At 40.0% G+C, this 22953-nt stretch overlaps 1 protein-coding gene and 1 non-coding gene across 5 annotated transcripts in view; both read left to right on the top strand.

The window, feature by feature from the left end:
* The window catches only part of Clybl (citramalyl-CoA lyase), a 246235-nt gene that overhangs the window by 108143 nt on the left and 115139 nt on the right, over nucleotides 1-22953 (top strand). The gene's annotated exons all lie outside the window — the stretch shown is intronic.
* LOC141413083 (U6 spliceosomal RNA) lies at nucleotides 2953-3059 on the top strand. Its single transcript, XR_012437907.1, has one exon. It is a non-coding gene; the product is annotated as a U6 spliceosomal RNA (small nuclear RNA).

The following is a 22953-nucleotide window of genomic DNA, read 5'->3' as shown; positions in this document are numbered from 1 at the left end:
AAAGAAAAAATGTAATTACTGGGAAGTTGACTACACCAGAGAAGTGAACAGACTTGTCCAAGATTGTCCTTATAGACAGAGGGCTACTAAGGCTGGACAGACCCCTGCTATAATCTGCGGGCTTAAAACTCTTCCCACTTTTATCATCAAAACTACTGCCCACTTTCACCTTCTTATTTGCCCATTTCCCTCAATTTTTATCTGTATGCTACCAGTATGCAATGTAAACATGTTTAACTACTTCCTAAGGCATTATTAGTCATCAGGAGCACAGTTCATTATGGATTTAGATACATGGCATTCAGCCCATCAGCACCAAGTTGACTAATTTGGAAAATCTGGTCCTTTCAAAAGAAACAGCTCCTTTGGACATGTGGAAGATCACCGTGTGCATTTCTCAATTCACTCTGAGCAATCAGAGCCAGTGCACGGCCAGATGCTGGAAATGGAGTTTAATTCACAGTGGCCAGCTTTCCCTAGAATGTCTGTCCACATAAAAAGGGGGAAAGCTGTGCAACTTCCGCCTCCTGTTCCGTTTTGGGTGAGCTCTTGACTTACCTTCCCTGTGATTATTATTGACTGGAATGTAACCCTGAATCTTTCACCAGATGTTGTCTTGTCATCTTAAAGGGAAAAAGAAAATTATAATGGATGTTTTGAATGTACTCGACTTTTATTTTGTTCAGACCCAAAAGGACTGAGGCAAAGAGGTTAAAATCTTTTCTTGTTCCATCTGAGTAAGCATGAAAACCTACCATCCTTAATCTGTTAAAAGAAAAATAACCCTTCTCTGTTTGTGGGATTTCTGATTCATTTCTCCTACCCTGCTCCCCTGCTCTGCATTTTTGTAGTCAAATACTGTCTGGACTTTTGTGCGCCAGTCACCTCCCTCCTCACCTCTCTGCTCTCCTCCCCTCCCCTCCCCTGTGATCACACAAAGAGCAGGGATCCCACAAAAGACTGAGTTTCTGGGTTTTGTATTTTAAAAGGATGAAGTACTTGCTATACTTAGAAACATAAAACTGATCTGTTAGAACTTGCCCCCCAAAGAAATTTGTTGGCATCCAAATAGGAGGAATAAGGAAGAAGAAGAAATGAAGAGTTTAAAAATGCAACAAAACAGAGGAAACTATAACACTGACTTTTGTTGATTCACACCAAACTGACTTTCCTTTAGTGTGACACAAACTAGTAGGATGACTTCAAACCTCCCAAGTTAACAAGCCAGAGCCATGGTGCCTGAAAGCCTTCTATTTGCTCATTTCTCTTGAATAGTAACTGGGCCGATACACTGGACCTTGCTCTCAAGAGGCCTTCAGTCCTGACCTCTCTGCCCTGTTACCATGATTGCAGTCAGGGCTGATCTATGACTTAGGTCCTTTGTAAAATGCTGGGACTCTAGAGTATACATATTGGTCTGTGGCTAAACCTGAAGACAAATGTTCTAATCCACGATCCGCAAGCCAAGCCAGAACACCACCTATTTCTTTTTTTTTTTTCCTTTTTCTTTTATTATTCATATGTGCATACAAGGCTTGGTTCATTTCTCCCCCCTGCCCCCACCCCTTCCCTTAGCACCCACTCCGCCCCCTACCTCTTCCCCGCCTCAATACCCAGCAGAAACTATTTTGCCCTTATTCCTAATTTTGTTGTAGAGAGAGTATAAGCAATAACAGGAAGGAACAAGGGTTTTTGCTGGTTGAGATAAGGATAGCTATACAGGGAGTTGACTCACATTGATTTCCTGTGCATGGGTGTTACCTTCTAGGTTAATTCTTTTTGATCTAACCTTTTCTCTAGTACCTGTTCCCCTTTTCCTATTGGCCTCAGTTGCTTTTAAGGTATCTGCTTTAGTTTCTCTGCGTTAAGGGCAACAAATGCTAGCTAGTTTTTTAGGTGTCTTACCTATCCTCACCCCTCCCTTGTGTGCTCTCGCTTTTATCATGTGCTCATAGTCCAATCCCCTTGTTGTGTTTGCCCTTGATCTAATGTCCACATATGAGGGAGAACATACGATTTTTGGTCTTTTGGGCCAGGCTAACCTCACTCAGAATGATGTTCTCCAATTCCATCCATTTACCAGCGAATGATAACATTTCGTTCTTCTTCATGGCTGCATAGAATTCCATTGTGTATAGATACCACATTTTCTTAATCCATTCGTCAGTGGTGGGGCATCTTGGCTGTTTCCATAACTTGGCTATTGAGAACACCACCTATTTCTGTACAGGCCTCTACGTAAGAATGACTTTTCCAAATGAATAAGCTGATGATGGGAACATTCATTACCTTTGAATCCCAGTTAAACGAAATGCTACCCCCCAAAACAATTTAATTTTTCTCATGTGTGGAACTATGTTACCAAAACATTGTATGCAATTTTATCTTGAATTTCCTCACTAAAAATCTGTAGGCATTTGTATTCTTCCTGTTATACAAGTTCCTATATAATCTCCTCACCTTTGTCTCTCAACCCACAGAGGCTGAAGTATTTCCTATCTGGTACTTTCAGGCAAAAGTTTTCTGAGCCAGTTATAAACTGACACAAATAGCGACACTTGAGGGGAAGATAAGGCATTCTTACTGTGAGTCTGTGCTTGAGTCTGTCTTGTCTACTGTTGAAGGAGGTTTTTCTGGCCAGTGTGGGTGAGCGTTATTGTGCTTTGGCCTGTGCGGCATCCTGAGAAAACACCTAGCAATTGTGAAATGTGGTATCATATTGTCAGCAGCTGTCCTGAAAATTTAGATTACAGAATAAAATATATCTGTTACCTGTGTTTCCATATATAAAACAGCCAGCAATAATAGCACCTAGTTCATAGGATTGTTGAAAAGATTGAGAAAATTCAAACAAGAGACTCCGTAAATATTAAAAAGGAAAAAAAAATCTACCATTGAAAATTTAGGTTTGCTTGCATTAGTATAAGTTCAGATACTTTTTGTTAAAAAAGTGTGCTCGCTTCGGCAGCACATATACTAAAATTGGAACGATACAGAGAAGATTAGCATGGCCCCTGCGCAAGGATGACACGCAAATTCGTGAAGCGTTCCATATTTTTAAAAAAAAAAAAAAAAAAAAAGTGTACAGATAGACTGTCCCTAGTACACTGTAGTTACCTAAATAACTGTTCCCATAAACTTCCACTAATACAGAATATAATCTAGTTGTATATCTTTTCAATACAATTCTGATTTTAAAACAAGGGTCTTTTTAAAATTTTATTTTATTCATATGTACATATAATGTTTGGGTCATTTCTCCCCCTTTCCCCCGCCCTCTCCCTTAGCCACCCCTCCCTCTCCCCGCCCCCCCTCGCTTCCAGGCAGAAACTATTTTGCCCTTAATCTCTAATTTTGTTGAAGAGAGAGTATAAGCAATAATAGGAAGGACCAAGGGTTTTTGCTGGTTGAGATAAGGATAGCTATACAGGGAGTTGACTCACATTGATTTCCTGTACATGTGTGTTACCTTCTAGGTTAATTCTTTTTGATCTCACCTTTTCTCTAGTTCCTGGTCCCCTTCTCCTATTGGCCTCTGCCGCTTTAAAGTATCTGCATTAGTTTCTCTGTGTTGAGGGCAACAAATGCTATCTAGTTTTTTAGGTGTCTTACCTATCCTCATACCTCTCTTGTGTGTTCTCGCTTTATCATGTGATCAAAGACCAATCCCCTTACTGTGTTTGCCCTTGATCTAATGTCCGCAATGTGAGGGAGAACATATGATTTTTGGTCTTTTGGGCCAGGCTAACCTCACTCAGAATAATGTTCTCCAGTTCCATCCATTTACCTGCGAATGATAACATTTTGTTCTTCTTCATGGCTGCATAAAATTCCATTGTGTATAGATAACCACATTTTCTTAATCCATTCGTCAGTGGTGGGGCATCTAGGCTATTGTGAATAGTGCTGCAATAAACGTGGGTGTGCAGGTGCCTCTGGAGTAACCTGTGTCGCATTCTTTTGGGTATATCCCCAAGAGTGGTATTGCTGGATCATATGGTAGATCTATGTTTAGCTTTTTAAGAAGCCTCCAAATTTTTTTCCAGAGTGGTTGTACTAGTTTACATTCCCACCAGCAGTGTAAGAGGGTTCCTTTTTCCCTGCATCCTCGCCAACACCTGTTGTTAGTGGCGTTGCTACTGATGGCTGTTCTAACAGGGGTGACGTGGAATCTTAGTGTGGTTTTAATTTGCATTTCCTTTATTGCTAGGGATGGTGAGCATTATCGGTTCATTAATTTTGGGAGAATTTAGTTTTTTGAGTTCCCTATATATTCTGATTATCAGTCCTTTGATGTATAGCTGGCAAATATTTTCTCCCACTCTGAGGGTGGTCTCTTCAGTTTAGAGACCATTTCTTTTGTTGAGCGAAGCTTTTTAGTTTCATGAAGTCCCATTTATCTATGCTGTCTCTTAATTGCTGAGCTGCTGGGGTTCCATTGAGAAAGTTCTTGCCCTATACCTATTAATTCCAGAGTATTTCCTACTCTTTCCTGTATCAACTTTAGAGTTTGGGGTCTGATATTAAGATCCTTGATCCATTTTGAGTTTATATTGGTTTATCCATGATAAACATGGATCTAGTTTCAGTTTTTTGCAGACTGCTAACCAGTTTTCCCAGCAGTTTTTGTTGAAGAGGCTGTCTTTTCTCCATCGTATATTTTTAGCCCCTTTAAAACAGAGGTCTTTTTTTGTGTGTGTGGTACTAGGGTTTGAACTCAGGGCCTCATGCCCTCATGCCCTCATGCTTGCTAGGTAGGCAGTCCACCACTTGAGCCACTTCACCAGCCCTTTTTTGTGTTACATATTTTTGATAGGGTCTCACCAACTATTTGCCTAGGCTGGCTTTGAACCATGATCCTCCTGATCTTTGCCACCTGAGTAGCTAGGATTACAAGCATGAGCCACTGGTGCCTAGCAAGAAAACTCTTCTTAAAGAGTCTTCTGAAAGACTTTATCTGTGAAATACAATTATTGCTTAGGTTTTTATATATTTCTAATAAATTTTTAAAGAATAAACAGGAAGTATCAGAAAGCAAAAAAAAAAAGCTTACTTTGGTTTGGAAATTGCAGGATATTGGGCGTTACTATTTCACTAAACATCTATATCTAGGCCTGGGAATCCCCACGTGCATGAAGTAAAAAGGTAAGTCTTAGAGATGTTGCAGGGAAAATGACCTCTGGTGCTGAGATGAAAGTAATGGCCCACCTATTCCTCACCCTGCAGCTCCCACAATGCATTTGTTGCCTCTAGAATTTGTCCTTCTCCCTCTAAGCCCCAATTCACCATCACCTTCATGAGAGGCCTCTGAGACTGCCCCCTGCACTTGAATAAGCCCCTCCTACCCTTGAGCTTGGACCACTATTTTCCACCTGATGTTAACATCAACTTCCCAACAGCTGAATTCTCTCCTCCTCATTTTGATACACCCAGGCCTGGTTTAGGTGTCCAGATGCTACTTGAGTTAAATGCTGAAAAACAACTTGTCCAACATTAAAATAAAAGGCAATACTCTTTTGGAATCCCTTTCTTTAGATGTGGACTAACAGGCATAATCTCAAGGTATTATTTTAAAGCTGGTTAAAATTCACAGAGAAGTTCAGATTTACATACAATTCATCCAACTTCCAGTTCTAAAGAACCTGGGGGGCACTGGGGAGTAGATACGAGTCCATCTTTATTATCTGCACTACTAGCCCCTCTGTGTGGAAGCAGCAACTCAGGTCCTTGCCAGGTGTGTTTTCTATATGTGGCAAAGATCCTGTCACCATCTGTATCTGTCCTAGATGATGCTTCCAGACCCATTCATCTAGCTCGTGGAGGTAAGGGGTGGAGGAGTGTCTTCTGAATAATAGTCCCTATTATTTGTGTGTGTGTGTGTGTGTGTGTGTGTGTGTGTGCGCGCGCGCGCGCGCGCAGTGCTGGGTGTCCCACCCAGGGTTTCATGCACACTAAGTAGGTGCCTTACCCCAATGGTTGCTTTATTGCTATCTATCAAATGCATTACATGTATCATTCCACTGACTTCTCACAACAACCTTGTTGTCGTATGCAACTCCTAAGGTGTAGCTGAGATTCAGAGAAGTTAAGTAACACTCCTAAGTTATCACCCACTTTTGACTGCACCACTTTCCTACCCCTCCCCTCTTTTCCAGCAAGAGTGGGGCCTCACAACCCTTGTTTCTCCCCTGAGCACAGATTTGAGGAGCCATGTGGGGAAGGGAATTATTTATCATTATTTGTCCTTTTCTGAGCTCAAGTGAAAAAGATCTTCAGAGGTAGGAATTGTGTCCTGGTCACCAAGTCTCTGGTCCTTCCTGATCCAGAGCAGAGTCACAGCACAGATGAGGCCAGGCTCCAAGCTGAAGGTGACAGCAGAGGCAAAATACAACCCAGTCCTTCAAGTTTTAGGAAGGGTTTCTGTGCACTTCAGTGCTATCTAAGCTTTTCTGGTGGCTTACATGGAAGTACAAGCGAGTTAAATCCAGTGAGTACTGTGTGCTGCAAGTTTCAGGCAATGAGAAATGAGCTTCATGGTAATTGAGAATGAAGTTAAGGAAGAAATTTTTATTGTTAATCAAGAGCTTAATTGCCTCTGGGACATTTTAAATAAATGCCATGCAGCACTTAAGGAACGATGCTCTGTAAGTGAGATGCAAAAATCCTTTAATTAATCCCATCATGGGTATTCCCTGATTGAAATATCTGCCTTTATCTTAATAGTTAAGCCTTCATGATTCATGTAACAACTCAATCAGTGAGGGAGTAAATTAAGGGCTCCTTAAGAGAACAAATCAATTGTGTAAAATTGATTGGAATTGTTTCGGAGGTAGTCTTCTTTGAGCTTCTTTGTATTGATCAGAGCATGTTGTTGGTGCATTTTATGTTTAGTTGTCTTAAATTAAGCCATGTTTCAGCCTACAAGAGCCAGATTGTGGCTATGGCATAGTACAGGGCAGACAGTGCAATAATTTAGCTGAGAAATAGAACAAATGTGAGAGTTTTCTGGCCATTGAGAAAAGAAACATTTCTCCAGTTTGCTAAGTCATGCATTTAGTCCATCAACAAACCTGAGTACAGCCAAATGCAAGGTCCTGTGTTTAACATTAAGTTTACATCAATGTCAAATAAACTAGAGTCAGAGATTCAAGGACACTTGCAGGCCTCTTACTGTATTAGAAAAAACAAAAAACAAACCCAAGACAGTTATTCAAAAGTTTAAACTTCCTAGATTGCTTAATTCGTGAGTAGCAGAAGCACCTGGTGTGGAGCCTGTTGAAATCTTGAGAAAAGAATGAAGGAAAGAGGACGGGGAGGTGCCTGAAAGGAAGGAGGAGCCTATGTATCTGCATTGCAAAGCATTGTCTGACTAGAAGGATCCTCAGCTGTGACTCTCCTGCCATTAGCAGAAGTTGTCATGAGAATTCAAAAAGTACAACAGGAGTACTTCAGTGGCATTTTTTAAGTGTGGGCTTGGTTGGTTTGCCACGTGAACACTGTGATTTCATTTATTTAGGGAAAAATTGGGTCTGCAGGCATGACTGAAGGTATAGTGCTTGTAACTGATTTCCAAGTGGTATGAACTTACTTAAAAAATGTTTATGTCCTAGGACACCAAATCCCTATCCCAGTATTCAATAGGGTCACATTACTTTTTAATGATTCTATAATGTCAGATGAGATCTATCTGGGAATCATTTTCTCTGACTAGCAAACCTGCCTTCCTGAGCTCAGTTGTGAGTACAGGATTAGCATGTAAGAGGTGCAAAGTTCTCGTGACCAATCCCCCTCCCCCTCCCCCCGTTCTCAGCAGAGCCATCCTGTCTATAAGCCCCACTTCATTCACTGGCTTCGAAGCAGAGGGTCGCCATTCATCAGAGCCTCCTGTCACAGGGCTCTGGTGTTAGATCTTTTTTGCTGTTGTGTGGGTTCTGTTTGATCACTTCCCCTGTCTGTCAGTCCTGTGCACTTATGTGCTGATCTTGCCTTAGTTCATATGCATTCGGGACAAGATATCATTAGCGACTTGACACCCATGTTATGACTTAACGAGCTGGAAAGTCGGCTTGTATAGATTTTGCATCTCTCAAACTGAGATTTTTGATTCCTAGACGGATCACCTGTAGGCTCTTCCCAGAGGCCTTGGCTGCTTGGGACACAGATTGTAATCACAGTAATTAGCACTGAATTTTCAAGTCCTGCTCTCCAGCTTGACCTGGCAGCATTTAAGCAGCGTGCACACAGCTGGAGCAATAGCAGGCATTGAAGGGCCCAGTTGTGGGGCTGTTACTGGCAGCCTGTGGTGGGCACCATTCCTGGGGAATTCTATGAGTGCATCAGGGACAAGGGGCAGTCCACAGAACTGGGGTGGCCCAGGAAGAAATATGATATTGGTAAAGTAGCTGCTGATGGGAATCGTGTTAAAGATCCTTACAAGAGACAGATGGCAATGCAAACTTTGCCTGAAATTCATTATCCATTTTGTGTTTCTCCCTCACTCTTGTTTCAGTTGTGAATATTCCTAAAATGTCCTTTGCTAATTTACATTTTTTCCCTAAGAGAAAACACCTACAGATGTTAATCCAAAAGCAAGTGTAAACAACTGTCAGATATGAAACAAATACTTTGATGGCACACTTGTGGCAAGGAAACACCAATACCCAGAAATAAGTTATTTCTTTTGAAATAAGTTATAGGGAGGTGTGATGGTAATGGTGGTAATGACAGGGAATCAAGCTCACGTAAGCTGTGGCTGCTTCTTTGTCCTCCACATCCTCATCCCAGACCTAGGGAGTGTGGCATCTCACCAGCCTGCCAGAGGTAAGGGGCATGAAACATGTTAGTGAGGGAATGTTAGGCTCCATTGATAACTCGGGATCTGGGCAGATAGCTGAACACTGACTGCTAAATATCAGCAGGCTTCAGCTTATAGGAAATTCTTAACTCTCAACACAAAATCTGTGGCATATGTAGGATCTCTAACAGTGCCATCAGTGTAGTCCAAAAAGCATGGCAGGCATATGAAAGCTAATGAGAGAAACAATTGGTCCCTTCTACCATTGCACATCAGAAGTTCAGCTAAGGCTAAACTTTGAGGGAGTACATTACATTTTTTAGTTGGCAGCATTTGTACTGATTTAAATTGCTAGAATAATTATATGGAAAATGAGGGCAATTCTGTGTTTAAATGGTCTGTTGTCAGATATCTGGCTTGACAGTCATTTTATGATTTGAATGTTCACTTGACATCGGAACCTCACATGCTCACACATAGTAGTTTTCAGGCCATAATTATATTCGCCACTAATTCATATGACATTTATCAGTGCCACTGTGAAGTACTGTGCCCTGTTCCAGTGATGTGGAGTGGAGCCTTTGCACTGTTATCTCCCAGGAGAAACCTGGCATCTCATGTTCTGGAAAAATTCCTTACAGTCTAACAGCCCATTCAGGCACATGCTTGGTACTTTTTCCTAAAACTCTTTTGTAAACCTAAAGAATTTTATTTCTTTCCTGTTTTTAATATATAAAACAGGAAATAATGGCAAAAACTCACACACACATATGTAGGGTTTTTTTTTTGTTTTTTTAATTTTTATTTTATTCATATGTGCATACAATGTTTGGGCATTTCTTCCCCCTTCCCCCACCCCCTCCCTTTCCCCCTCACCCCCTCAATACCTGGCAGAAACTATTTTGCCCTTATCTCTAATTTTGTTGAAGAGAGAGTATAAGCAATAATAGGAAGGACCAAGAGTTTTTGCCACTTGAGATAAGGATAGCTATACAGGGAGTTGACTCACATTGATTTCCTGTGCATGTGCATTACCTTCTAAGTTAATTCTTCTTGAGAGCTTGTTTGGAGGTTCTAGCAGGGGAGCGCAGCTACTCGTATACCCTTGACCGAAGAACGGTCCTCATCTATCGGAGATGGTCGTCCTCTTCGACCGAGTGCACAGCTTTGGGAGGGACGCACATGGAGCGGTGAGGGAGGAAGGGGACACCCGCCTAGCCAGCCAGATCAGCCGAATCAACCCTGGCGATCAATGGGGTGACAGATGTTGCAGCCAGATCGCCCTCACATCCTAAGTTAATTCTTCTTGAACTAACCTTTCCTCTAGTTCCTGGTCCCCTTCTCCTCTTGGCCACAGTTCCTTTCAAGTGTGTGCTTTAGTTTCTCTGTGTTGAGGGCAACAAATGCTATCTAGTTTTTTTTAGATGTCTTACCTATCCTCATACCTCCTTTGTGTGCTCTCGCTTTATCATGTGATCAAAGTCCAATCCCCTTATTGTGTTTGCCCTTGATCTAATGTCCGCAATATGAGGGAGAACCTATGATTTTTGGTGTTTTGGGCCAGACTAACCTCACTCAGAATGATGTTCTCCAATTCCATCCATTTATCTGCGAATGATAACATTTCGTTCTTCTTCATGGCTGCATAAAATTTCATTGTGTATAAATACCACATTTTCTTAATCTCTTAATCAGTAGTGGGGCATCTTGGCTGTTTTCATAACTTGCCTGTTGTGAATAGTGCTACAATAAACCTGGGTGTGTGCAGGTGCCTCTGGAGTAACCTGTGTCACAGTCTTTTGGGTATATCCCCAAGAGTAGTATTGCTGGATAATATGGTAGATCAATGTTTAGCTTTTTAAGTAGCCTCCAAATTTTTTTACAGAGTGGTTGTATGAGTTTACATTCCCACCAGCAGTGTAAGAGGGTTCCTTTTTCCCCGAATCCTCACCAACACCTGTTGTTAGTAGTGTTGCTACTGATGGCTATTCTAACAGGGGTGAGGTGGAATCTTAGTGTGGTTTTAATTTGCATTTCCTTTATTGCTAGAGATGGTGAGCATTTTTTCATGTGTTTTTTGGCCATTTGAATGTCTTCTTTTGAGAAAGTTCTGTTTAGTTCACTTGCCCATTTCTTTATTGGTTCATTGATTTTTGGAGAATTTAGTTTCTTTTGTTGAGCAGAAGCTTTTTAGTTTTATGAGGTCCCATTTATCCATGCTATCTCTTAGTTGCTGCGCTGCTGGAGTTCCATTGAGAAAGTTCTTGCCTATACCTACTAATTCCAGAGTATTTCCTACTCTTTCCTGTACCAACTTTAGAGTTTGGGGTCTCATATTAAGATCCTTGATCCATTTTGAGTTAATGTTGGTATAGGGTGATATACATGGATCTAGTTTTCAGTTTTTTGCAGACTGCTAACCAGTTTTCCCAGCAGTTTTTGTTGAAGAGGCTGTCTTTTCTCCATCGTCTATTTTTAGCGCCTTTGTCAAAGACAAGTTGGTTATAGTTGTGTGGCTTCATATCTGGGTCCTCTGTTCTGTTCCACTGGTCTTCATGTCTGTTTTTGTGCCAATACCGTGCTGTTTTTATTGTTATTTTGCTTTGTAATATAGTTTGAAGTCGGGTATCGTGATACCTCCAGCATTGTTCTTTTGACTGAGTATTGCCTTGGCTATTCGTGGCCTCTTGTGTTTCCATATAAATTTAACGGTAGATTTTTCAATCTCTTTAATGAATGTCATTGGAATTTTGATGGGAATTGCATTAAACATGTAGATTACTTTTGGGAGTATAGACAATTTTACTATGTTGATTCTACCAATCCATGAGCATGGGAGATCTCTCCACTTTCTGTAGTCTTCCTCAATCTCTTTCTTCAGAAGTGTATAGTTTTCCTTGTAGAGGTGGTTCATATCCTTTGTTAAGTTTACACGTAGGTATTTGATTTTTTTTGAGGCTACTGTAAATGGAATTGTTTTCATACATTCTTTCTCAGTTTGTTCATTATTAGTGTATAGAAATGCTAATGATTTTTCTATGTTGATTTTATATCCTGCTATTTTGCTATAGCTATTGATGGTGTCTAGGAGCTTTTGAGTAGAGTTTTTTGGGTCTTTAAGATACAGGATCATATCATCTGCAAATAGGGATATTTTGACAGTTTCTTTACCTATTTGTATTCCTTTTATTCCTTCTTCTTGCCTAATTGCTCTGGCTAGGAATTCCAGTACTATCTTGAATAGGAGTAGAGATAGTGGTCCTCCTTGTCTGGTTCCTGATTGTAGAGGGAATCTCCATTAAGTATAATGCTGGCTGTAGGTTTGTCATATATAGCTTTTATAATGTTGAGGTACTTTCCTTCTATTCCTAGTTTTCTTAGAGCTTTGATCATGAAATGGTGTTGGATCTTATCAAAGGCTTTTCCTGCATCTACTGAGATGATCAAGTGGTTTTGTCTTTGCTTCTGTTAATGTGGTTTATTACGTTTATTGTTTTTCGTATGTTGAACCACCCCTGCATTCCTGGGATGAAGCCTACTTGGTCGTGGTGAATGATCTTTTTGATGTGTTGTTGAATTCGGTTTTTTTGTTGAGGATTTTTGCATCAATGTTCATTAAGGAGATTGGCCTATAGTTCTCCTTTTTTGAGGTGTCTTTGCCTGGTTTTGGGATAAGTGTAATACTGGCTTCATAAAATGTGTTAGGCAGTTTTCCTTCCCGTTCTATTTCATGGAACAGTTTAAGGAGGGTTGGTATCAGTTCTTCTTTAAAGGTCTGATAGAATTCAGCCGAGAATTCATCAGGTCCTAGACTTTTCTTTTTCGGGAGACTCTTGATTGCTGCTTCAATTTCACTTTGTGTTATAGATCTATTCAGGTGAATAATATCCTCTTGGTTCAGTTTTGGATGATATGTATCTAGAAACCTGACCATTTCTTTAAGATTTTCGAATTTATTTGAATATAGGTTCTCAAAGTAGTCTCTGATGATTTCCTGGACTTCCATGGTGTTTGTTGTTATCTCCCCTTTTGCATTCCTGATTCTACTAATTTGGGGTTTTTTCCTCTCCTCATTTTAGTCAGGTTTTCCAGGGGTCAATCGATCTTGTTTATTTTTTCAAAGAACCAACTTTTTGTTTCATTAATTCTTTGTTTTTTTTTTTTTTTTTTTGGTTTCTATTTCATTGATTTCAGCTCTTATTTTTATTATTTCTCTCCTATTTGTTTTGGGATTTGCTTGTTCTTGTTTTTCTAGGAGTTTGAGATGTATCATTAGGTCATTGATTTGGGATCTTTCAGTCTTTTTAATCTATGCACTCATGGCTATAAACTTTCCTCTCAGGACTGCCTTTGCTGTGTCCCATAGGTTCCGGTAGGTTGTGTTTTCATTTTCATTGACTTCCAGGAACTTTTGCATTTCTTCTTTTATTTCATCAATGACCCATTGTTCATTAAGCAATGAGTTATTCAGTTTCCAGCTGTGTGCATGTTTTTTGTCTTTACTTTTGTTGTTGAGTTCTAGTTTTATTGCATTGTGATCAGATAGAATGCATGGTATAATTTCTGTTTTCTTATATTTGCTGAGGCTTGCTTTGTGCCCTAGGATATGATCTATTTTGGAGAAGGTTCCATGGGCTGCTGAGAAGAATGTATATTGTGTAGAAGTTGGATGAAATGTTCTAAAGACATCAACTAGGTCCATTTGATCTATGGTATATTTTAGATGTAGGATTTCTTTATTGATTTTTTGTTTGCATGACCTTTTATTGGTGATAATGGGGTGTTAAAGTCTCCCACGACCGCTGTGTTGGAGTTAATATATGTTTTTATGTCCTTCAAGGTATGTGTGATGACATTGGGTGCATATAGGTTGATAATTGTTATTTCCTTTTGTTCTGTTTCCTCTTTTATTAGTATGGAATGTCCTTCTTTATTTCGTTTGATCAATGTAGGTTTGAAGTCTACTTTGTCAGAGACAGGTATTGCTACTCCTGCCTGCTTTCAGGGGCCATTGGCTTGGTAAATCTTCTTCCAGCCTTTCATCCTAAGCCTGTGCTTATTTCTGTCAGTGAGATGGGTCTCCTATAAGCAACAAATTGTTGAATCTTCCTTTTTCACCCAGTTCTTCAAAGGTGACTTTTGATGGGGGAATTAAGTCCATTAACATTAAGTGTTAGTGATTCCTGTCATTTAGTTGTCTTAGTTGTTTGAAGGTTTGATTGTGTGTACCTAAATTGAGGTTACTCTCTACTTTCTTGCTTTTTCTTTTCCTGTAGTTTGGTGCTGCCTGCCCTTTCATTGTTATGTTGGGTTTTACTTTCTGTGTGTAGAATCCTTTGAAGAATCTTTTTTAGTGGTGGCTTTGTGGTCACATATTGTTTTAGTTTGTGGTTATCATGGAAGACTTTTATTGGTCCATCTATTTTGAATGGTAATTTTGCTGGGTAGAGTATCCTAGGGTTGAAGTTTTTTTCATTCAGTGTCCAGAAGATCTCACCCCAAGCTCTTCTTGCTTTTAATGTTTCTGTTGAGAAATCTGCTGTGATTTTGATGGGTTTACCTTTGTATGTTACTTATTTTTTCTCTCTTACAGCCTTCAATATTCTTTCTCATGTCTCTGTATTTGTTGTTTTAATGATAATATGCTATGGGGTAGTTCTATTTTGGTCTGGTCTGTTTGGTGTTCTGGAGGCCTCTTGCATCTGTATGGGAATAGATTTCTCTAGATTTGGAAATTTTTCTGTTATTATTTTGTTGAATATATTACACATTACCTTTGCTTGCACCTCTTCTCCTTCCTCAATGCCCATGATTCTCAGGTTTGATCTTTTGATGTGAGTTCTTGCATTTTCTTTTCACAGGTCTTGAGTTGTTTAACTCATAGTTCTTTGGTTTTTCCTTTAATTACCCTTTCATCTTTGAGTTCTGAAATTCTGTCTTCTCTTTGTTCTTTTCTGCTGGATTGGTCTTCCATTTTGTTTTACAATTCTGTTTCGTTCTTTTTTTCTGATGTTTTCTATATTCTGGGTCATTTCCTCTTTAATATTGTCTAGTTTTATCCTGAGTTCATTTATCTCTTTATTAATCATGTTCCTTGTTTCACTTTGATACTTATACAGTTCTTCTATGGTTTCTTCTATTTTTTCTTGTGCTTTTTCAAATTCTCTGTTTTTGTTGTCATGGAATTTCTTGAGTGTCCCTTGTACATTTTGGTTGACCATATCCAGTATCATCTCTATAAAATTCTCATTGATTACCTGTAGGATTTCTTCTTTTAAATTATTCTTGTGGGCTTCATTGGGTTCTTTGGCATAGTTTATCTTCATTTTGTTGGAGTCTGGATCTAGGTATCTGTTTTCTTCATTTCCCTCTGGTTCCTGTACTAATTTTTTGCTGTGGCAAAACTGGCTTCCCTGTTTTTTCTGTCTTACCATCATTGCCCTTGGTGTTGTTATTGTCCCTGTACTGTGTGCAATTAAGTATTTTCTAGCTTGTAATAATAACATTGGTGATATTTAGAATGGAAGGGTGAGAGGAGAAGGTAAGCAAAGAAGTTAAAGAACAAGGGAAAATCAAATAAACAAACAAGTAAAAAAAAAACAAAAAGTTTCAAAGATATAAACAGGGAGAGATAGTGTACTAATCAACAGTAAGCTAAACAGGCATTAATGATCAGAGAGAGAATTGAAAATAAAAAATAAAATAAAAATAAAAACTAAATATACAAAAAAAAAATCTCCAAGTTCAAATGCAATAAAGTTTCAGTCTTAATAATTTTGGTGTTAGTCCCTCAGCCTCCAATCCTGGAGATGCTGTCTCAGAAGTAGTTCTGTCATTGTCTCATCAAAGGGGAAAAAAACCAAAAAAAAACCCGAAAACAAAAAAAACACCACAAAGTGTCCCAAGTTCAAATGCAATACAGTTTCAGTAAGTTTTTCAGCATGCAGGTGTAGTTCGGTAATTGTCTCATCAAAGGTAGGGAGGAGAAAAAAAGAGTCTGGAGATAGTTCTGTTAATGGCTATCTGCAGCTGTGGCTCACCTGCCCGCTGCTGTCAGCCTGCTGTTGCTGGAGGCTTTATTTATGCTGATCTCAGGGGTGAGCTTAGCACTCACCTGGCCCCGCAGGCTTTGTTTGCTCGGCGTTCTCCTGGTCGCAAGCCTCTGCTACAAGCTTTCCCCTTTCCAAGCGCACTGGGGGAGGTGACACTGCACCAGCTTTCTCAGGCCTGCGTGTTTATTGAAAGTTCACGTGGGAAGTGGTCTTCCCTCCTCTCCTGTGGAGTTTTCTTCCCACAGCTGCTTTTACAAGCTTTCCTGCTCCTGGTTGCTCGGCGTGTGCTGCCACTCTTGCCTTCTCCAGCCAGCTTGTTTATTTACAGTTCCGTGAGGGGTTGCTCCTCCCCCGCCTTCTGCACTCAGGGTGCCCTGCCCTCTTTGCTACCTGTCTTTTTTGTTGTTACTACTTATTATTCAGGTTTTTTTTTCTTTTTTTCCCTGGGTGGGGGATTGGTTTGTCCAGGGGGCTGTGCTGATCTGGCCCAGGGTTGTTTGTGGGAGTACCGCGTGCTGCTTAGCTCACCTTGTGGTCTGTGTCTTCCCCAGCCGTCTGGGCCCTGGCGTCTGGTGGCGGCCTGGGAGCTCTCCTGGTTTCTCTGTTTTAACATGAAGTGGAGATGCTCTGCACAGGCTGGAGGTGTGGAGGAGTCAAAGTTTTGCCTCTTCTCGGTGGTTTTTCCTGTAAGGTGTATCTCCATCGTCTCCCCAAGAATTTACTGTAGGAAGCCTGCTTTCTGCTTCCTCCCTCTAGCCGCCATCTTGGAATCTCTGTATGGTTATTTTAACACCTTATCTTACAGCTGTTGAGGAGTCATATTTTAATTAAGATATTTTAGTCAAGCATCAAAACCAGAGAATCATTCCTGTTTCCCACATCATTCGACCATGGCTCTTCATTTTTTAAAAAGTACAAACCAAAAATCACTATGTTAAACTTTTGCTGGCTTTAAAGGTAAAGTATAAAAGTCCAAGAACTTTGGTTTATTTTAATAGCTGATTTAAATAAGTCTCTTTAGAATTCTATGCCAAATTCTTAAAAATTCCTCACATCTTGTCTTTATAAGTAACTGTAGAATTAGACACACCATAAACTTATTCTGCATTTTCTTAGTAAGTTTGAATTTTGAGAGAGTCTGTTTTTTATATTATAGACCATATATGGTTGTTTCATGTTGAAGAAATCTAGCCAATATCATTATACTTTTTTCTTAGGTGCAGAAGTTGGATGGGGACAGGGACTGTTTGGAAAACATTGGTTTTCTTTTTTCTCCTTCCTTTTCTACTGTGTTTATTTCATTTTGTAGTTGGGGTATTTTTTCACTTTAGACTTTTGCTCTCTTTCCTTTGGCTTTACAATTTACACTAGAAGAAGGTAGTGGGCTTTTCTTTTCTTCTTTTTTTTTTTTTTTCCTTTCTTTTTTTGTTTGCATGTTTCTTCTTTTCTTGGGAGAGATTGTTGCTGACCAAATTTAAAACACTTGGGTGTTTAGGATCCCTGCAGGGCCATTTTAAGTATTTGGACCCGTAAAGCGCCCCAAGCAATAACTACCTGAATTGCTTTTAATTACACAATATAGCTGCATCATTTTACTTCAGATTCTTTTTGATTGATGCTGCAAAGCAATTGTAACCACGGATGATGGGATTAAGTGCCTCTTGAAGTGACTTTAGCTTCTTGTGGGAACAAAGGGAAAGAGGAGAACACTTAGTTCCTTTTTGCCTGAGCAGCCTTTTTCTTCACTTGCTATAAAGAAATACAATTAACAAACATTATCCCCAGAGGTAAATTGAAATGTACATGCGGACAAGAACTGCTCTTGACTGCAATTAGACATATATGATCCAAGGTATCCTGGCCATTCATTAGTGCTAATTGTTTGAGAAACAAGCCCAGAACAAATGATTAAAATGTAGGTGCCATAACTAGGATTAATAGTATGTGTGATAAAATGCACTCTCTTAGCTGTACCAACCAACAGCTTTGGAAAGTAACTATGATTCCACAAATGCTTGGTTCAGCTCTGTGGTGATCTCTCTGTGTTTGCTTAAGACCTGGTGGTGTTCATAACAAACAGCTTCTATCTTTCTTAATTAGTAGGAATTACAGCACAAATGTTGGCATTTTGTAATTTAATATCCTTTCCCATCCCTGTGCCTTTGGGCTGTTAACTCCATTCTGTTGGTGTTGCTAAGAATCAGTATAAACAAGTTCTTAAGTTTTATTTCTTTGCTCTGCTTTCTTTAAAATGTTGGATGCCAGGGAGGGCCACCCTAAAGTTTGTTCTCTTGCTTAGTTTTTGAATCACATCCACCCGGTAGTTAGAGAACAAGGTTCACTAGATCCTCTGGCATTTGGAACTTGTATTAAGGTCCTAGAGATCTGACAGAAAGTAACTGGAGTTGGCTGACTCATATGATGGCAGCATTGTGACAGATCCTTGAAGGCTAAGAGACTGGAGGGGGGGGATCTCTCAGCATAGAGTGAAAGGAGCCCAAGACCTCTGTTTGCAGAGAATACCTAACCCAAGTGAAATGGCCAGAGTGAGGACTAATTTAGAGAGATGGACGGCTGTGATATTCCACTGAAAGTTCATTTAGAGGTTGGGTTGGCAAGTCAGCAACAGAGAGATAGGAGGCACCAAGAGAAAGGGGGCAGTATGAGATGGAAGAATGGGGCAAGGGATCATCACGCTGGCAGAAACTGAAACTCAAGATGGGCCTGTCCAACAGTCTGCTTCAGGCCCCTTACAGCTGCTCAGTGGTCCTCTGTCCTCTGCTGGCATTTCTGCAACTGGAGTCAGGGAGGCACCATTCAGAGATTGTCCCTTTGGTGCCATGAAACACAAAACTTCCCTGTCTCCAGAGGTCTATCCTTGTCACCTGAAATACTGCAGACCACTTACCTGTTAGGATATCATTAGCTCATTCCAAAATGAGATGAATTATTATCAGCATTAATCTATTTAAGATTTAAGATGAATTACTTTTAAAATTAGTAACCATATTCCAAGGACAAACACTAGAGATTTTTTTGGTTATCCAGTACTCTGGCTGACCTATTCTGTCTTTCTTGCCATTATACAGAAAACTAGGACTCAAGCAAGGCACAGATACACTATAACATAGACTATTATAGATATACAGCTTGTGAAAGACTTCATCTCTTAATTTTTAAATTTTATTCCCTTCATATTTAAAAATCCTAAGTATTACTCTCTGAATTTGGACAGTTCAATCCACTGAAAACTAAGTGACAAAATAATTTAATAGGAGTGTTTTTAGGGGAAACTAAAAATCAACTGTTTTGCACTTGCAGATGGTGCATTGCTAGAAAAAAACTTAACCTCCCCTAAAATTAGAGCAAGTTCTAGGACGCCTTGCCTTAAATAGATATTTAAAGAAATTAGGGCTTTTGTGGTACATTAACATACTAAAAAAAAAAAAACAAAAACCCTAACTATGTTAGAAAAAGCTCTCATGATCACACCCATATGTTTAGTTTTAATTTTCATCACACTTAGCTCTGAATAATTAAGAAGGAAAAAACAATTTTAATCTTATTGTGGGTCCCACACAATCAAAGCCGTGCACACGTGATTCGTTATCACAGCTTGTATTCACAGCTTTCGTGTGTGTGGTATGGGTCTGGCAATTAGACTCAGACTGTGTTTTTTCTAAAAATTATTCAGTGTGAGAGAGAGATCAATATTAAACCCTCCCAAAATCTACAGATCAGAATAATCAAGGGATGATGGCTAACAAAATATCAAAATTCTAAGCTATGTAACATTTTGGCCTCATTTCATTGAGATTGACACTTGAAAGGAACTTTTGAGAGAATCGAGGAAGAAAACAGACATTCCATTAACCCAGATCATTTTCATGACAGTTACCAAAAAAATAAGACGTGGGAAAAACTGTTTCCTCAAAATTCCAGAGCCATTTTCTAGAGGGAAAAAAAAAAAATTCTGCCATGATTACTTTGATACCAAAGAACCCAGTCATGGTGGAGATGCATTAATTTGATATGTTTAGCAGCCTTCGAGCTTTTGAAAAACTCTGCTAAAGAATCCATGGCTCTCTCTGTCACCTTGACAGTCTTCTTCCCTGACCTTTAAAAATAAGTTAAGGAGAAATTGGTCTTTCGGTCAAAGAGTGATCATCTTGGCTTTAAATATTATTCTTTTTGACATAGAATCACCCACCCAGTACTAATGGAATCTCCAAGTGGAGAAGTTTAGTGGATACTTTTTTTTTCAAAATACTTTATTTGGTATTGATCTTTATTCTTTACAAATTGCTTTGATACACACGATCTCATTCTTTGTGAAGATCACATATTCGATGGTGGGATTGTTTATTATTTTATTCATTTATCATTTTTGAGGCAGAGTCTCACTACATTGCCCAGTTTGGCCTCTGACTCTTGGGCTCATGGATCCTCTTGCCTCAGTCTTTTGAGTAGCTGGAACTACAGGTAGGTACCCCTGCCCATGGCTAGATGGTCTTATGGTAACAGTATTTCAGATACTCTCCACGGTCTGTTTCAATACACTTGCTACTAAATATTGTCTTTTCTGTAACTGGTTTTAGGATGAGATCTTCTTAGTTAGGAATGTGAAAACAGCAATCTGAAACTGAAAGACTGCTCCGAATATTCGCCTCTGGCAAGTTGTAGAGCACTGATTGCTTATACACAGTTTCAGGATCCAAAATCATAAATGGTCTTTACTAAGGAAAGTCAGGTTAGCAGATTCCATGGCTTTAATTGCAGTTTTCCAGACACTGTCACGTCATGTGCCTGACAGGTGCCTTGCCCTTAGTTTTCTGCTGACCAGCTTTCAGGCATTAACAGTTAACCATTAATGAACAACATCCTTTGAATCCTTTGTGTTTCCAGGAGCCCCTCTAGAGGCAGCCCAGAAAGAGCAGAGATGCTAATCGCATTGTGTTCCTAAACGTGGTCAGTGAAGGAGTGCAGGTTTCCCTCTTGACCCCGGTGTCAAGCCAGAGAAAAAACCCTCCAGTTTTCCGTTCACATAAAACCACTGTTCCTCCTCTCATCCAAAGGAGAGCAAGAAAGTGGGATTAAGGCGAATACCCACTAACAGGCACATGCTCTATTGTTATCCCACTCAACACGAAACAAGGATCTTTGCAGAAAAACAAAAGGCTCCTCTCCTCTCCCTGCCCCCACTCTCGCTTTCTTCTCCCTCCTTCCCCTTCCCTTCCTACCTCACACTTTCCCATCGCCAGATTTGCACACCATCACCCATCTTTCTTCTCTTTCCTTGTCCTTTCTGTCCCCTCTCTCATCTACACTCAATACCTGTCCCCTACCTCTCCTCTGCCTTCTTACATTCTTCTCATCTGTTTTAGGCTTAGCTCCTATGAAACCCTTGCTCTTTATCTTCTTTTCAGAAAAATGTCCCTCTTTTGCTCTCAGAAGTGTTACCAAGCACCCAAGTACCACCCTGAAAGCTGCCATTGCCACATTTATTAATAAAGACTGACTCACACTAACCCCCACATATAAACACAAGTCTCTATTTGGGATCCATTAATGGTTGTTTGGGGCTTTCCCTGTTGCTGGAACTTGCCACCCCCTCCAAGCCACACACCTGCCTGGACAATTAGAAATCTATGGCCACAGCAGGAGGAGTGGGTGACAGTAAGGTACTACTGGACAGCTAGCTTTTCATCCATTTATATAGCTCACCATCCTTACTTAGGAAAGACCAGCTCATTTTAGTCTCAGTGTTTGTTGCCTGCATAATTGATCCTAAATGTGAATACATTTTTTTGTGTATGAAATGATAGCATGGATGTGACAAGGCAAACAGATTTGATAATGTTACTTTTTTTTTTTTTTTTTTTCTTTTTGAGATAGGTCTTACTGTACTGCCCAGGCTGGCCTCAAATTCCTGGACTCAAGTGGTCCTCCTGCCTCAGGCCTCTCAAGTAGTTGGCATATGCTGTCATATTCAGCTCTTTATTATTTATTTATTTTTCAGTACTGGGGCTTGAACTCAGGGCCTACACCTTGAGCCACTCCACCAGCCCTTTCTTATGAAGGGTATTTTCAAGATAGGGTCTAGCAAACTATTTGCCTGGGTTGGCTTCAAACCAAGATACTCATGATCTCTGCCTCCTACGTAGCTAGGATTATAGACGCAAGCCACCGGTGCTTAGCCTTAATTTAATTTTTAATTAACTTATTTTTTGACAGTATTGGGAGTTGAACTCAGGGTCTTGTGCTGGCTTGGCAGGTGCTCTAGAACTTGAGCCAATCACTCCACCAGTGTTTCATGCTGGTTATTTTTGAGACAGGGTCTTGTTTTATGCCCAGCCTGGATTGCGAGCCTCTTATTTTACACTTCCTCTTATTGCAGGGCTGGGATGATAGGCATGCACTATATCCACCCATTGGTTGAGATGGGGTCTTGTGAACTTTTGCAGGGAGGGGCTGCTTCGAACTGCAATTCTCCCGATCTCTGCCTCCCAAGTAGCTAGGATTACAGGCTTTGTCCACCACACACAGCTAACTATATTTTATTTTTTTATGGTAAAATATACAGAAAAGTTACCATTTTTGACCATTTTTAGATGTCCAGTTCAGTGCTTCAAGTGCATTTTAAATGTCATGCAACTGTCACCACCATCCATCTCCAGAACTTTTGTATCTTCTCAACTGAAATGCCAAACCTTTAAATAATAGTTACTCCACTCCCCTTCCCCCCTGCTTCTGGCAACTACCATTCAACTTTCTGGGTTTGTTTATTTATTGCTTTTTTGAGACAGGGTCTTGCTATGTAGTAGCCAAGGTTAAACTTTCAATCCTCTTGTCTCTGCCTCCTGAATGCTGGGATTAAAGGGGCATGACACCGCACCCAGCTACAACTTGACTCACCAACTCTACAAATTTGACTCCTCTGGGGACCTCCTGTAAATGGGATCATATAGTATTTGTCCTTTGTGTCTGGCTTATTCCATTCAGCATAATGGGTAACTTAGATGTTTTTGTTTAACTTCTCATTCTGTGTAAAAGAAGGTTCTTGCAACTGGGGTCCCTGTAGGAAACAGTTTGGCCCCTTCGTATCCT

Source organism: Castor canadensis, chromosome 10, assembly GCF_047511655.1.
Source record: "Castor canadensis chromosome 10, mCasCan1.hap1v2, whole genome shotgun sequence".
Lineage (NCBI taxonomy): Eukaryota > Metazoa > Chordata > Mammalia > Rodentia > Castoridae > Castor > Castor canadensis.
This window is presented reverse-complemented; position numbering and strand designations above follow the sequence as displayed.